Raw genomic sequence first — 17,100 nt, 5'->3', positions numbered from 1 at the left:
CTGCCTTCCTGGAGATGGAATATGTAATAACCTTTTAGCTATTAGCATTTTTATAAATATTATTTATGTTTATCCATGCTGGGTATGGGGTAAATACAAACAGACTTACAGCCTGAAGTAGTCGATCGGCTCTTAGCGGAATGCATGTATGCACACAGTACATATTCAGTTTTGCCTCAGAGCTTTACATCCCTTTGCAGAAAAATCATTTGAGGCGATGATTACAGAGAAGTCCTAGTAACTGGTGGCTGCCATATGTCTATAGACCTTCATGGCTGAACACTTCCTGCCATCTAAAGTACAGCATGTCAGATAAAGGGCATTTTCCATAGCAACATGTTTTACCAGACCAAGAACTCCTTCCCTTAATAATGGCAATTATTTTCCATTGCTGTTCTGCGAGGCCCCTAAAAGATCAGGACTGCAAATATTTGGATAGGCTTTCAAAATTCGTTTGCAGATAAAATCCAGTCCATCAGGCAGAAGTAGAGCAATATTTGGGCTTTATTCTGATCCCAGAGGCATCTGTTTTCTCTTCAGAACTAGCTCCTTCATATTGTAGCTCCTTGACAATGATTCCCAAGGCAACAGTTACTGGCAGCAGCAAGACCGCAATGCTCAGTGGAAGTCCTTATCAAAATTCTTCACCTATTCCAGACACGGATTGCATATGTCCAGAAATTCAAAAATCTCCTTCTGACTCCAGTTTAAATGTCTCTGCAGTGAATGGTGTGGCCAATTTCTGAGGCAGGGATCATGTGGATTTGTTATTGCTAATCATGACAGAAAGCTAAGATATTCCAAGCAAATATCTGCACTGGAAGCATGTTCTTAAGTATGCTCCAACTGTTATTATTCCAAAAACAAATTAAGCAAGGAAGTACCATAGAAAGCCAATTAGCTAATTCAGGCAGCAGCACAATGTAGATCACTGCCATTATTTCTATCTAACATGATATTCTGTGATTCAGAGATGTCGCTCTATTAGCATATATTTACAAAAAAGACATATTTAATGGTGTTAGCCTTTAAATGCAGCTGATAGTTCCCACGTATGAATTCCTATGAGATCATGTAGCCAAAGATGTATTGCTTTCATTAAAGATTTCATTATTGGCTCATACCATATAATTTACACTCGGTGCCTCAAACTTCAAACTGAAAGCCAAACTGGGTTTTCAAAAAAGTTTGAAATCAAGAGTAAGTATTTTTCAGGATTTTTAGAATTTTTGTAGTGCCTGAGAGACGTGTCACATTGACAGTGAAGAACTGGTACGAAGAGATGGGGAAAGAGACAGGACTGACACACACAGACAGCCTGGAGGGGACAGAGGCAGAAGGGATCAGGCTCAAGGGGAACAGAGGCAGGACATGGATTGGAGCTTATGATTCTTGAGTCTCACCATTCCTTTGCTGTCAGCAAATGTCTGTGAAATCCACTAGCAAAATCTGTCTTATCTCCATGTGGCAGCCAGTCCACAGCAGTAGTAGGCCATTAGCCTACATATTAGTTACTCCACTAGCTCAACTGGCAGAAGTCTGTGCAGTGGCTCTAAAGGTTCCAATCCAAGACCTGTGTTAGTAGAGTCAGAATGATTCCACTTGTCAGAATTTCTGAGGGCGTGCGGGGAGATGGGGTCTCAGTTTGCTTTTTAAAAAAACCTGGGAAAACTATGTTAAAAGAATGTTAGCATTGCAAAGTTAAGCACTCTAAATGTAGGAAATGCCAGAATTAAGGCTGTCCACGTAACCTTAATTCACACCCTTCTGTGTATGCATTAAGATACAGGTTTTTAACTACGAAGATTTCTGTTTAAAATGTAGATTACATGATATGGCCCATCATCAAGTCAAATTCTCCTTTTTTCCCCACAGGCCAGGCATGATATCAAGCCTCCATGTTAACTGGGGGCCTGCCCCTGAGAGGAGCACATCCAATCTCCACTCCCCATAGGCTTCAAGGTGATTTGTTGGTGCTCAGCACTTCTTGTAATTAGACCACATGATCCTAATCTCCAGGCACCTTGCAGAATTGCTAGCTTATGGGACGTGCTGAATTTGTATTATTGTAGACAAACAGCTGATGTTCAGTTTATCCTCATCAAAAAGATACAGAGTGGCCTAAATGCTGCTTACTCTTTATGAATATTCCCACTGGGCTTGATTCTTCTCTCCCGCTGGTGTAAAACTGGTGCAACTCCATTGACTTCATTTACCACCGTGAGTGGACAGTCAGGTCTTAGAGTCAAAGGTGTCTTACCAGGGTATAATCGGTGTAAGCAGAAGGAAAGTCAAAGCCCATAGATATCATTGGGTCTATTCAGGGGAGTAAAAAGTCGAAAATAGCTTCAAGTCTGGTGTTTTCACTTGAACAAACTCTCTGAGCTCCACCAGTCTTCTTGTCCTAACTATGGCAAAACTCCCATTCTCTTCAATTACCTTTAGATTATGTAAGCCATGTTTCTTCCTTTAAAAAAAAAATGTGCTTTGAACTATTTGATTCCAGATCTCTGCTGAACTCAATCACTCCCAATAGCTTTCTCTTTCTTTCTTTAAAATCAGCATTTTCCTACATGTGTTCATGTCTAACAAACCTATTGCAGTTGGCAACATGCAAATCTGACCTTAGACTTTGCCTCTCCAAACTCCTAAAACAGCTATGCTGTACTGAGTAAATGACCTCTTGGTAGAGTCCTTCAGTTTCACTCTGATCAAGAAAGAGTTTGTCCACAGGCAATGATTTTAGGGTGCCTGTTTTTTTTGGGTTTTTTTTTTTTTGTCTTTCTGCCAAAATACCAGTTACCTAGAAAACTTTAAAGCAAGGTTTATTTCCACCAACTCCACCCCCACCCATATTATGTAACTCCACTGTCGGACAGTACAAAAAATGTTTCCAAAAAGATAATAAAATTCTAGGATTTGATGATTTTAAACGAACTGGTATCAACTGTAATATGACCTGTAAAACTACTAATTTCACCAAGTCAATCTGGAAGAAAGTTGTAGCTTCAGCAAGATACAAAACTTACTGGCAGCTCGACATACAAACACCATCTGCTCACTCACAAAAGGTATAATGTTTGAAACAACAACATTGCTTTCCCTTCCCCTCTCTACCACAGTTACACTCCTGATGGAACAGAATAATTCTATTTATATGGAAAGCCTGAAAAAATAAAGCACTGAAAAAACAGAAGCATATGGACAAATAATTCTGCACTGCACTTAGAACATTCATCTGTAGAATAAGAGCCATAACACGCTGAAAAACATACTCCTGTCCACCTGGAAATTGCCAATACGCATGTTGTTTTCCTCAAATGAAAGTGTCATTCCTCACTAATTACATTATGTAGTTGCCTAGTTAGAGGTTTGCCAAAGTAACCGTTTGCTAACCACTAATTCTATTCAGCATGGCTTTAGATTTTACCTTCGATATCTGAAGTCATGTATAATTGTCATAGTAGCCCTTAAAACTAGTAGCCAGAACACTGTACAGAAGATAGCAAGAATTTAATATACTTCATTTGCTTAAAAATTTACAAATTATTTTTTATTACCAAACATTGAAACAAATGCAAAATTTCAAGCAGGCTTTGAAATAATGTTGAATATAGATGCACATATAAAACAGCAGTCAAGTTAAAACAAATGCTCCACTTAACTGTTATAAACAAATTACCAAACTGCCTGATTGTAAACCCAATTTAAAACTAAGAAACAGCAAACTTGTTTTAAAAAAAAAATTATTATTAAAGGAGACGAAAGGGAAAAATTTTAAGCACATGGCTAGATATAAATAGGAATATTGTCATTCTCATAGCTATAATGTCAGTACAAAAGAAAGGTTTCATCATACTGGCAAGCATCTCTATCCTGTAACACAGGTTAATGAATGAAATAGCCTTTACAGGATCTTTTTCACTGGCAGTGATTTGTATGCCTTCCATCCATGATCTCCAAGCCATGAGTTTTTCCATTTTGCAGAGAGAAGATGGATTAGAGCCCTTCCACTTTAATTTGCTTATTGTGTATTCTTCTCCATCATTTAATATCAATGACACCTCTCCATGCATGCTATCCAGCTTTTACCTTCTAAGCAATGTTCTTCTTAAATGCTCATGTTTGTCTTGAATGTTTCATGATACTGGTAATACTTAATCATTCAAAAACCTTTCCATCATGACATTCTTCCATCTTGCAAAATGTCTCTTTCTAGCCTATATTCTTCCATTCACTTCAGCTTGGCTGGAATATTATGTACCAGATGGTTCTTGTTAAACACACTTCAAAAAGCCTTTGCATCTACTGTGATGTTTTTCCTCCTGCATGTTAAACATTATTTTGGTCCCCTACATAATGTTCTTTTGTAAACAGTCCTATGATCACTGCTTCAGGGTCTTTAGGGATTTGCACAAAAATGTCACTTTCACTTACCAGTCTGGCCAGGTCTTTTCATTTATCTTGATGCTCTTCTCCTTCTATTTGAGGATGGTTTCTGAGATCTTCTCCAGAAAAAGGGTGAAGAGTTTACCTGAGCAAAGTCACACCTCATCTGACTTCACACTTCAATTTGATTTCAGCTCTCTTGTCAAGCTTAAATGTCAAGAAGACATTTCATGACTCTTCTTTATTATTCTTTTATTGCTTCCTATATTGCTTCTACGTCCACCAAGTCAAAAACCTCTCTCATAGTCCGCCAAAGTCACGTAAAGAAGCGAGAGCCAAAAACTGTAGAACATTCCTGCTGGCTCTTCACTGCAGGAGATAACATATTGTAATGCAGATTTTCCAGAGATCTCTGCAGGATCTTGCAGGTCCCGTAAATGCCTCATGTCAAACATTACAATAAAACTGTTGTCTTCGTTGTAAAATAATTTCCTGTATTCCAAAGAAGTTGATCCATTCTGCTATATGGAGCATGCTCCAAGAAAGAGATTGAATTCCACCCTCTACCTACAGCTGACTGAATCCAAGAGCTTCTTTAGGTCTAATTCAACAATTCCTTTGCAAAGACTTTCATAGAACCCTGACAGTAGACTTATGAACCTATTTCTTGTGGTCCTTTTTTGTAAATGAATTCATACTACTCTTGCAGCGTCTGAGTCTGGTGGCATCTTTCCATTGTTCAAGAACTCTTGTTGGCAACATAGCATTCTGGTTCTCCAAAGCTCAGTGTACAACTTGTAAAGCATAACCATAATTTCTTGGTACTTCATTAATTTTCAAACTCTTAGTAGCCTTTTCAGTTCCACCTGTTCTGATTTCAGCAATATCCTTGTGTGATGAAGAATCATCTTCTAGGTAGCTTAATTCTCTTATGTATTCTTTATAAATTCATAGATTATAAGGCCAGAAGGGATCATTGTGATCATCTAGTCTAAACTAGATATCACAGGCCATAGGATTTCCCTGAATTAATTCCTGTTTGAACTAGAGAAAATCTTTTAGAAAACCATACAACCTTAATTTAAAAATTCTAGTGATGGAGAATCCACTACAATCCTAGATAAACTGTTCCAATGATTAATTATTCTCACTGTTGTAAATTTACATCTTATTTCAAGTCTGACTTTATCTAGCTTCAACTTCCAGCCACTGGATCTTGATATACCTTTGTCTTCTAGACCAAAGAGCCCTCTCCATTGTCAAATTTCTGTTCCCTACATAGGTACTTATAGACTGTGATCAAGTCACACCTTAACTTACTCCTTGATAAACTAAACAGATTGGCCTCCCCGAGTCTTTCACTATAAGGCATGTTTTTCAATGCTTTACTCATTCTCATGGTGGTTCTCTGCACCCTCTGCAATTTTTTTACATCCTTCTTGAAGTGTGGATACCAGAATTGGACACATTATTCCTACAGCAGACACAGTAGTGCCAAATACAGAGTTAATATAATCTCTCTACTCCTACTCGATATTTTACAGCTCAGTTTCTGTTCAAATCCCTCCTTCAACATTGCCTGTAAGAAGAGAATAAATAGCTAATAAGAACAACAAGTTTCAAGTTACTGATATTTCCATGGGTTCTCAGTAGGTCCCTTCTTCTCCCTGCTGGTCTGTTAGATGCAAATGTAACCCACCCTCCTTGGTGTGGTATTCTGTCCCATCTAGGGGCACTGAGACATGAGTGAGAGAGAAATGAATTAATGAGTCTGCTCTACAGTGGTATCTAACAGCCAGTTGGCTTTTAGCTCATGTGGTAGAGTCTCATGCACTAAGTGCCAGAGATCCCATGTTCAATTCCGCCTACCGATGACCAGAGTCTGTTGGCATTACACGAGCTCTACAGGGCAGGGTCCATCTTAATTTTGTGTCTTATAGTGAACTAAGCATATTGTTGGTGCTAAAAGAAATAATAAAAATGTTCAGTGTTTCTATCAAGAAAAATTTCTCATTGTCTTTATTTACTTTAGTATTTTTCATATCTGTCCATATATAACTTTGGATTTATCCTAGCTACTCTGTGCATAGTTTTCTGGAAGACTATATAATATCCTTCATCACAGATATGATACTGAGTTTGTCTTTAACAACGAAAACAAAACGCGAAGTTTTGACATGTATTTGCTATATTATGTCCTTGTTTCACAGTCAGATTTCTGGATCCACTCTATTCCAGTACACTTGGAGAGACTAAAGATCAAACTCAAAAGGTGCTGAGCACTCTCAATCCAATCCAGCAAAGCACCTGCATAACTTTAAGCACCTGATTAAGCATGTGTGTGAGTCCACTGAAACTAAAGCTAAGCATGTGCCTACAATCTTTGCTGGAATGGGCTAAGAGCGCTCAGCACTTTGCAGGATTGAGCCCTTATGTATTTTGACACAAGCATACTATAATGTTTAAAAATCAATATATATTAGTTTGGTTTCCAGTTATTTTTCTTCATGCTATAGATGCCTGCTTTCATACAAGTTAAAAAGGAATTCAAGAAATGTTGGAGGATCCCATTCCTATTTCTTTTTCCATTTTCCATTGTAAATTAAAGCTCATATTCCATTTATTCTGGTTTATGTCACTATAAATCACTTTCTTCAAAGTCGCAAATCCCATTGAAAGGAATATAATTTCACCTGGCCACCTGCAGGGGTCAGGAAGGATTTTCTTCCAATGTATTCTGCAGGTTTTTTTTAATTGCCTCCTTCCTCTGAAATACCAGGAACAGCCACAGCTGGAGATAGGGCATTGGGCAGAGGTTTCTTGCTCACCTGCTCAGAGGCTAAATGATCACCATATGTGGGGTCGGGAAGGAATTTTTTATCCCGGGTCAGATATGGGGGGGGGGGAGGGCTTTGCCTTCCTCTGCAGCGTGTGGGTGCCGATCACCTGCCAGGATTATCTGGGTAAATCTCAATCATTTCCCTGCCATTGCAAGGGCCTTGGGCACAGGGGGTGCACCTTGGTCTCGCCTATTCTTTCCTGGTTGCACATAATAATCTAGTCTCCTGTGTGCTGTGATACTTTGATCTAATCTCGGTTGTTGAATTTAGTGAACAGGTGCTAGGTGGTGGTGATGGCAGCCTGGGGCACACAGGAGGCCAGACTAGATGGTCTGGTATTCCCTTTTGGCCTTAAACTCTGATTAACGATTAAGCCCAGATATGGTCCAGAGGCCCAACTGAGCTGTTTACAATGGCCTGGAAAATTGTTGCAGTAATATCTTGCTCAGTAAAAATAAATGAGACCTAAAAAAAAATCAGTATTGAATACACGGAACAGTCAGTATTTAAATGAAGTAAAACTCTTAAATTTGCATGCCACTGAGGCAGGCAGAAGGAGGCTGAGACCCCTGCCTTTCATGCTGCGAACACCTTTGACTTCACAGGGGCCAGCAGTTCACTCTTTGACTTGATGTGAGCTTTGACTCAATAAGAGATATAGCATATCTGTATATTCATATACTTCAGGCCCACCTGTGTCCTCTGCCTTTATACCTAGCCATAAAGAAGCAGAATCACTGTTGTGTGCACAGCTTTCATTTTGTCATTTCCTGCCTTCTGAGTACTTAACCACCCCAACCGTAATGTTTTCTAAATGTGGTTTCATTAAATGAAATTTCGTTGGTTTTTCAATCAAGCGTACAAGCTAGAAAAAGAGAAATTCCATAACATGGAAGTATTTGGCTTGACATCATCAGAATCTTCTACCCTAAGTCCTTTTCTGTGCACTTTGGTAGGTGCACAGGATGGAGACTCTCAAGTTCAACCCTTAGAAGTTATGCATTTGTTGAGGTAAGAATTCCTGCATAGCCCTTCCTCCTTTACAGCACAGCCAAGCAGGTACAGTGCAAAATTCTCCAACTGCACATTTTACAAGCTAGTGAGACCATCACACATGAAATGCACCTCCATGCACAGAGTTTTTAAACCTTTAATGAGCCAACTCTTTTCAAATCAAAAATCAGTTTTCACAAGAACACTGGAAGACACTTCTTAGTTAGAGTTAGTTTCATGCCAAATTTCATCTATCAACCCCTTTGACCTTTAGGCAATAGACTTACGACAAAAAGTCACAAGGACAATTTTTAAACAACGAGAACATGTACCTACTCTCTCACTAGAGCTTGTTTACACAAGTTTTGTTTTCTTTTTAAACACTAGAGCAGCTACACCAATGCAGCTGCACTGATGCAAATCCCTAGTGCAGCTCTCTCCACCAGCATCAGAAATTATTTTGTACTGGCACAGTCTACCACAGGGCAAGACACACCAAACAAATTCTTACTGTAGACAAGTACTCAATCACAGGGGAAAGGAGGAAAAGAAACTAAAAATTCTACTGACAAGAGGCTAAAGTTTCCGAAAGTTATAAACAGAGGGTTCAAACAGAACATTTCTGCAACGGTTGCTATGGAGGGCAAGGCTATTCCTATAGTTATAATATGATAGTGCTTTATTATATCTTAGAAAAAGGGAATACTACACATGTGGACGCTTTCTCAAACAGGTCTCTTTGTGTGCTTGAAGTGTAATCAGAAAATTGCCCAAGATCTCATTCTTTGCTTCCTAAGCTGATTCTATTCTCTCTAGAGCAATTTGATTTTGACACTTCACTGCACAAAAACCTAATAATCAACAGAGCAAGACAGCTGCAAAAATTGGTAGCCAATATAGCAGCCTTGTGAAACACTGGTAGTGTAAGCTCCATGGATCTGCTGTTTGTGAAGTTTATAGAGACAAATGATTTATTTCCGCACACCAATATAAGAAGAGTTCTGAGTAGTGATTCATGCTAAAGATCATTGTACTCCATACATAAAATTACCAAAAATATATGGACGAGACATAAATGTGATTAATATGGAGTTGGGGCTATCTGTATAAAACCACATGAAAGATAGGGTATGGCATATAATAAAAATGAGTATGACCCAGCACAGTACTGCTGTTTTGTATGCTGTGCCCCACCACACAAGGAATGAGGCAATAACAGGGAGGTATTGTTTCTATAGATAACAAAAGCCACCAAGTGCACATCGCAGATCAAAGCAAGAATGACACCAAGGTGTGTCTTCACGGCAAGGAAGATGACAATCCCCTCCATTACAAAATAAGTAATAGTGCTTTAAACATTCGAGTAGCGTGCACACGCACACACACACACTTTACAGTTATTTAATACTCAGAACACCCCTATGAGTGTAATGATCCTCATTTTACACATGGGGAAACTGGCATACAGAAGAGAAGTGATTTACCCAAGGTTATACAGCAAATCAGTGAAATGGTATGCAAAAAGTTCCCAGCTCCATGTCCTGTGGTTACTCCATAAAACTACTTTGCCTCTTCTCTCACATTATACTGCATATGTCCACATTCAATTACACATAATCTATATCTTTCTTCTATCTATACATACAGAGAAATGTATATACAACACAACCGTATTCAAAATACTTACAAATTGAAGTAATTTATCCTTCACTGTGACATTTACTATATATTGTTCCTATACTAACATTTAACATGCACATTTTACCAAAACAATAACAGTAGACATGTGATGGCCACCTCTTGCTCAACACACTGGGGATTGAAGCAGGGACCTGCAAAGCCCCAAAGTATGAATGGCCAAAGGCACAAATAGGACCTGCAATACATTCACCAGTAGAGCTGAACAGCAATTTGTTTTTAACAAATAGTTTATTCACCCAAACAATGCAGTTTGGGGCCAACTGGAACTATTTGTGAATTCAGAAGCGTGAACAAATTGTTTCTGCAAAAAAACAAAAGTCAAAATATTTTGACATTTTCAAAACAAAACATTTTGACTTTCAGAACAACATTTTGTTGAGAAGTTTAGCTAGATTTAGTTCTACAAAAAGAAGTAAATACACCTTAAAAACAAACAAAAGAAATAATTTGAGTTGAACAAAACATTTAATTTGACCTGAAATGATTTTTGTTGTTGTTTTGGTGAAAAACATTTCCATTTTAGGTCAACCTGAACAAAATATTTTTTGGTTCAGCCACCAAACAAAAAAAATTAATTATTCACTCAGCTCTGTTCACCAGTGACTTACAGATGGACTTTCAACATATCATCAGCTAACTTTTTGAAAACATTTTTTTAAACTGAAGAAAGTTCATTTTAAACCAAGTTCCCTCCTGCCTGCCCACTCAGGGCTGTAGGGGAAGACCAAAGTGCAGGTGACAGTTATGTAACCACACTGAAAGTGAAAGAACTTGGAAACACAGGCCCATGTTCTAGTGAAGATGGAAAATTTGTGATACAGGAGATATTGGATGCTGTTACTGTAGTGAAACTGAGTGCAACCTGTGACAACCATTCAAGCCATAAGTATCTTTGTACTGATGTATACAACTGGTGGTTCACTATACACAATCTCCTTCTCCCCGCCCCATTTCTTCGTATATAGTACTATGAACCAAATTCTGTGTACTTACTTGAATAAAAAAATCCCACTGACATCAACTTTGCTATGCTTGAGAAAAACTGAAGCATTTAACCCATTAATATTGGGTTAGTTAACAGGATTTTCTACATTCAGCAGTGTGAACGGATCTTCTGACATCTCTTAAGAGAATCAAGTGCTTTTCACCCTTGTTTGAAAATTCTTAAGGGTGAGGAACCTAAAATATATAGGTTAACATGCAGGTCCTTCTAGGAAAACTTCATAATGCTTTATAATCGTATCGATTATATTAACTGCTGTTTATTCTGCATAAAATTGCACGGCTTAATAAAATTAGAACATACAAACAAAACAACTTGCCTGCAACTCTAAATCATTTCTGTTAGACAAGTAATACATACAGCACTTATTTTCTGTTCTAGACTTATCTCTACACTGAAATGCTTTGACTGCAAGATGAACAAAACTGGGAGTAGGCTCTTTTCTTGTCCTAATTTTGTTGATACTGGAAATAAATGCTGGATTATGGCTGTACTTGGCCTCTTACAAAGGCTCTCTAGATTAAGAATCTAAAAATATGTTGCATTGGTTGATATACAGTAGTTTGGCATTGTTACAGTACATACTATCTAATGCCCTCTATATAGAGATTACTAACAAAATGGCTTGTATATGATATCAATAAAAAACTGTACAGAGTGATTTGAAAAGAAGCCTATATGAAATAGGTTATTTTTTTAACAAGACATTCAGAATAAGATCTGAATTCTCTGTTTTCTTTCCTTACTAAAGATTTGCTCTCTTTAGATGAAGGTAAGAATGGCCATACTGGGTCAGACCAAAGGTCCATCTACTCAGTATCCTATCTTCCAACAGTGGCCAATGAACAAAACAGGCAATCATCAAGTGATCCATCCCCTGTTGCCCATTCCCAGCTTCTGGCAAACAGAGGCTAGGGACACCTTCCCTAGCCATGATGGACCTGTAAAAGCAGCAAACAGTCTTGTGGCACCTTATAGACTAACAGACGTATTGGAGCATGAGCTTTCATGGGTGAATACCCACTTCGTCGGATGCATGGACCTGTCCTCCATGAACTTGTCTAGTTCTTTTTTTAACCGTGTTATAGTCTTGGCCTTCACAACATCCTCTAGTAAGGAGTTCCACAGGTTGGCTGTGCAGTGTGTAAAAAAAATATTTCCTTGTTTGTTTTAAACCTGCTGCCTATTAATTTCATTTGGTGACCCCTAGTTCTTGTGTTATGAGGAGTAAATAACACTTCCTTATTTACTTTCTCCACACAAGTCATAGACCTCAATCATATCCCCCCTTAGTCGTCTCTTTTCCAAGCTGAAAAGTCCCAGTCGTAATTATCTTTCCTCATACAGAAGCCATTCCATACCCCTAATAATTGTTGTTGCCCTTTTCTGAACTTTTTCCAATTCCAATATACTTTTTTGAGATGGGGCAACCACATCTGCGTGCAGTATTCAAGATGTGGATGTACCATGGATTTATACAGAGGCAATATGATATTTTCAGTTTTATTATCTATCCCTTTCTTAATGATTCCCAACATTTTGTTAGTTTTTTTCACTACTGCTGCACAGAGTGGATGTTTTCAGAGAACTATCCACAATGACTCTAAGACCTCTTTCTTGAGTGGTAACAGCTCATTTAGACCCCATCATTTTATATGGCTCAACTATAGCATTGTCAGTACAGTTCAAGTCAGACAATGTCCTCAGTGATGTTCTCGTTTGCTGTATTTGCCAATCCCATAGCCTTTACATAGTAATTCTTAATTATGGTCCTAAACCTGAGCTCTAATTCACACAGGGAGACTATACCTCAATAGAGTCTGACTGAAGTCAATGGGGTGCAACCTACATGCAGGGAATTCAACCAGTACAGACCACACTGCATGATCAGAGCCTAAATTGGAATCAATGAACTACCCACATGAGCACGGATTACCTGAGTGAATGAAGATTGAAGGGCTGGGGCCTTGGATGGAAAGAAAGAGTTTGGATAGATTTATATCTTTGCATGCCTTCTGGAAACAGGGTTTGCTACATGATTTTAATAGTTATTTTAAAAACCTAAGAGACATTGGCCTTTGTGGAAATTTTCTAAAATATCACTGATAAAAGTCACACAGTACTAATGATCTTCATGCTTCTGAATTTTTTAAAAATCTTTCAAAGCCTCATAAGGGATCAGAGAACAATTCAGTTCCTCCAAGTGTGTTACACTTTCTTTGTTTGTTTTGTATTTTTTGTTGTTGTTGCTTTTTTAATAGAGGCTACATTTTCTATTTCTCATCAATTTTACAAGTTAAAAAAATGTTTGTCCCTAACTGCACAGAGAACAAACAATACAAATCTCTGGTCTGAGTAACTCAAGGCAACAAGTTAAAACTCAGAATCAAAGACTGTGACAATACAACTAATCATGTTAGTGCAAGGGATATTTGCAATGCAGATTGCCTGTTACATTGCAAAATTTTAATGAATTCAAGACAGCACCTTAGACCCAGCTACAAGTGAGAAGTCATGCTGAGTTAAAAATGTTATGTTTCTGGGTAGCTTGAATCACCTTCTGTTTGCATTATGCAGATAACAGTGTCAGAATAATGAATTTCCAGTTTTGTCTGACATCTAATATGCCCTGCAACAACAAGAAAGAGACAACTAATTTTTCAAAGTTTGCTGACTTCTTGTTATTGGTGAGCAAATTTAGCAGCAACCCTCATTTCGATACAGAGAATTTAAGTTGTTAAAGTATTTCCACATTTTGATACAGAAACTCTGTTGGAACAAACAGTTCACACAATCCATCAAGATGTCTTCTGTATTCTCAAAAGAGCCTCTAAGTATTTCCCGATTCTTTAAGAAAAATAAAAAATCGGTGCCTTTGCTTTCACAAACCTTTGTCCCGTTATGTTATTTCCAACACTTCTTTGAATATACACGTATGCGTAGTACCTGATGCTCATGCAAGGACAGGTCGAAATGCCCCTGCCTTTCTAAAAAATGTGTTTTAAAAGACCAAAATAAGATCAATGTTAAAGCCAAATACTGCGTTCTTTCCTCAGGCAAAACTCCCAGCAAAGTCAGTGGGAGCTTTGCCTGAGTAAGGACGGGAGGTTTTATTATTTTTCCCTCGGGTTCAAAGACGATTTCTTTAAAACACTGCTGAGCTCGCCACAGCGTCATTCGGAGCCAGATTTCCCCGGCTCGGAAGGAGCCTGCCCGGTCCAACACGCCAGGAGTTCTCCGATCAGTTTCTCTCTGGCTCTCCCACAAACACAGGCGTGACTGGTTACACAATGAGTGGCACTGTAGCTAGCCCTGGCCGATTGCACTGCCGTGGGGGGGCTTCTCTTCTGCTACACATCCACACCGTATTGCCACAACAAGCCATGACCGAGTGAGGAGCGAGGACCCTCACTGATCTCTAAGCGCACCCCACGAGCCCTTTGGCCAGCCCCGGTCAGGAAATGGCTCCAGCTGGCAGGCTGCTGCAGCTGCTCTGGACCAAGCCTCAGCTGAGTGTCAGACACTTCCTCCCCCCCCACCGCGCCGCTTGGAACAGCCCATCACACCGCCACTTGGAAGGGAGGCGAGCCCGAGCGGCGAGCTCCGGCGGGGGAGGAGAGCGAGAACTCGGGCGCAGCGCGCTTGCAGCTGGGCACAGCTGGAGCAGCAGCAGCGCCCTACTCGCCTGCAGGCTGCACCCGGCGGGGCGCGTTCGCCCAGGCGCTCCTACCCGGGGACGCCCCGGGAGTTGGCAAACTTGCCCCCGCCCCGTGCAATTCATCTCCGCGTGTCCCATTACCTTGGAGAGGAGCGAGCCCGGGCGCGGCGCGGCTGCACTGAGCTGGCTGGGCAGGGAGGGTTTTCAGCAGCCGTAAAGCGGAGAGAGCCCTTTCCCTTCCCTGAGCGGCTGTGTGTGCTCGTTACAAGAGATCAGCCGGCTTGGCAGCCCCGGCCAGGGCCAGGGCCAGGGCCAGAGGGAAAGAGAGCAGCTGAGTCACGACCAGGGAGACATGTCTGCACAGGGAGGAACAGGGTTTAAAGGGCAGGAGGCGAGGGGCTGTGGCGGGGGGTGGATTCCTGCAGAACAGAACTAAAGGGCAGCAGTAAAGAAAAATCAGAGCCCAGCCCCGTGGAAAAGCAGAAGAGGCTTTACCCTGCCCCACCCTTGCTCTCCAGATGGTCACTGTCCTACATTTAAACACGCCCTTTCGTCAGCATGAAGCCAAAGAGGTGTTCTGTGTCCTGCTGCCATCATTCAGGGATTTTATCCTCACGAGGCTCTGGCAAGTAGGAAAGTGTCATCCCACAGAGGGGGAGGCGGGATAGGGTAGCTTAAGGGCATTGTCTACACTACACAAGGATGTTGACCTTGGTTACATCACCATACAGTCACCACAATAATTAAATGGCTTTTGCGTCTCTACCAGAAGTGAAAGTGAGCTAGTATGAGCCTGTACTCCGTACTGGTAAGAACCCGCATCAGCCCGTACCCAGCCCACATTAAAGCGGGGGGTGCAGCAATGTTAAAAGCACTGCCATGGCAAAGGGCCCTGCAGTGCTTTAATGTCCCAGCCCCATTGCCCCACCCCCACCACCTCTGACGGGCAGGAGGGGGCAAAGGGAGCAGTTGCCCTGGGGCCAGAGATTTAAAAGGGCTAGTGCAGCAGCAGCATCTGGAGCCCTGGGCCCTTTAAATCAACATGGGAGCCCCGGGCGGTGCGGGCCAGGGGGCCTGGAAGGGCTGGTTAGGGGATGCCCCCAGCCCCGACCCATCCAGGGGCCAGAGGACCCCCACTCCCCAGCCCGTACCGGTAAATGTCCTAACTTACTTTCACCCCTGGTCTCCACACTATCTATGCTCCTAGTGTCGGCAGTGCGCATCCTCAGCAGGAGCGCTTACACCTATTGCACTGTCAATGTGAGCCATCCTAGGATGGCTCCTGAGAGCCAGCAATAGTCAATATAAAGCAATGCACTGACTGACACTAAGTCAACCTAACTACATCAACATTGTCTCCGCTAGGCCTCTGGGGAGGAGATAGAGATCTTAAGTTGGTGTAGCAGGGCAGTTAGGTCAGCAGGAGCAAAATTTTAATGTAGACACTTACATAGGTAACCTGTCTTGCATCCATTTTATTCTGGCCTGACTAACTTGGCCAGAGCCACACAGAAAGTCTGTGGCTGAGCCAAGAATTGAACCCAGTTAATGGGTGTCTCACTCTAGTGCCCTAGCAACTAGACAATCCTTCCTCCCAGCTGAGCGTGGCTTATTTTGTCTAGGAACTGGCCTAAGTTCTACTGCCCAAAGCACTCTTCTGCCAGTGTACGATGGGTCTGTGTAACCCACACACCTGGGTGCGGTGCTCTGGCCCATCTAGCGGCACCAAGGCCACTTAGAGTTAAAGGAGGCTGCTCTACAGCCTTAGCTAAGAGCCAGTTGGCTTTTAGCTCTTGCAGTAGAGGCTCATGCTCTAAGCTCCAGAGCAGAGCCATGGAAGACCCAGAACAAAGGAAGGACACACACACCCCCGCCGCCAAAGTGCCACCGAAGACCCAGACCGCCACTGGGTGAGTAAAAAAAAATTAAGGTGCCTAAGGCGTGGGGCCCTCTTAGGCGTGGGGCCCGATTCCAGGGAATCGGCCTAAAGCCGGCCCTGCTCCAGAGGTCCCCAGTTTGATCCTGCCCACCAACGACCAGGGGTCTGTTGGTGTTACATCTGCACTAGAAGGAGTTTTGAACACAGCTATCCTGCAAGCCCTTTCTAATGTAGACAAGGCTTAAGGGAAGGAGACTAAGCTCTACCAGTGTAAGACACTTTTATATTGGTATAACTGTGTCCACACTAGTAATTGCACTAGTATAACTACTTTGTATTAAAAAACCCCACCGCTGAAATAGTTATATCAGTAAAAAACTATGTAAACCACACTTAAGTTTAAAATCATGAGTCAGGAGCCAAATCATCTGGTTTGGGTCCTGTTTCTTAACAATCTGGTTTCTGAGCCTAAAAGCTGAGGCTTTAAGAAAAACAGTAAATAGTGTGAGATTTATGATAGAACTGCCAGAGTTGGCAACAGTGACAGTTGGCCACAATCTGCAGCTGAAATTCTGACCATTTGTCTAACTATAGTTAAGTCTTTGAATGTGGTTGTTCAATAAAAAGTGAGCCTGCC

The 17,100-nt window shown here is 41.1% G+C and overlaps 1 protein-coding gene across 2 annotated transcripts in view; it reads right to left on the bottom strand.

Annotated features, from left to right (window-relative positions):
- The window catches only part of NAALADL2 (N-acetylated alpha-linked acidic dipeptidase like 2), a 1,166,543-nt gene extending 1,151,723 nt beyond the window's left edge, over positions 1 to 14,820 (bottom strand). The window contains exon 1 of one of the 2 annotated variants that reach the window (XM_050965896.1): positions 14,726 to 14,820. The gene's annotated coding sequence lies outside the window, so the exon portion shown is untranslated. Of the gene's footprint in view, positions 1 to 13,815; positions 13,901 to 14,725 lie in introns of those variants that run through there. The other variant, XM_050965898.1, reaches the window with a different exon arrangement.
- Positions 14,821 to 17,100: the final 2,280 nt, after the last annotated feature.

This window comes from Gopherus flavomarginatus, chromosome 8, assembly GCF_025201925.1.
Source record: "Gopherus flavomarginatus isolate rGopFla2 chromosome 8, rGopFla2.mat.asm, whole genome shotgun sequence".
Classification (NCBI taxonomy): Eukaryota; Metazoa; Chordata; order Testudines; family Testudinidae; genus Gopherus; species Gopherus flavomarginatus.
This window is presented reverse-complemented; position numbering and strand designations above follow the sequence as displayed.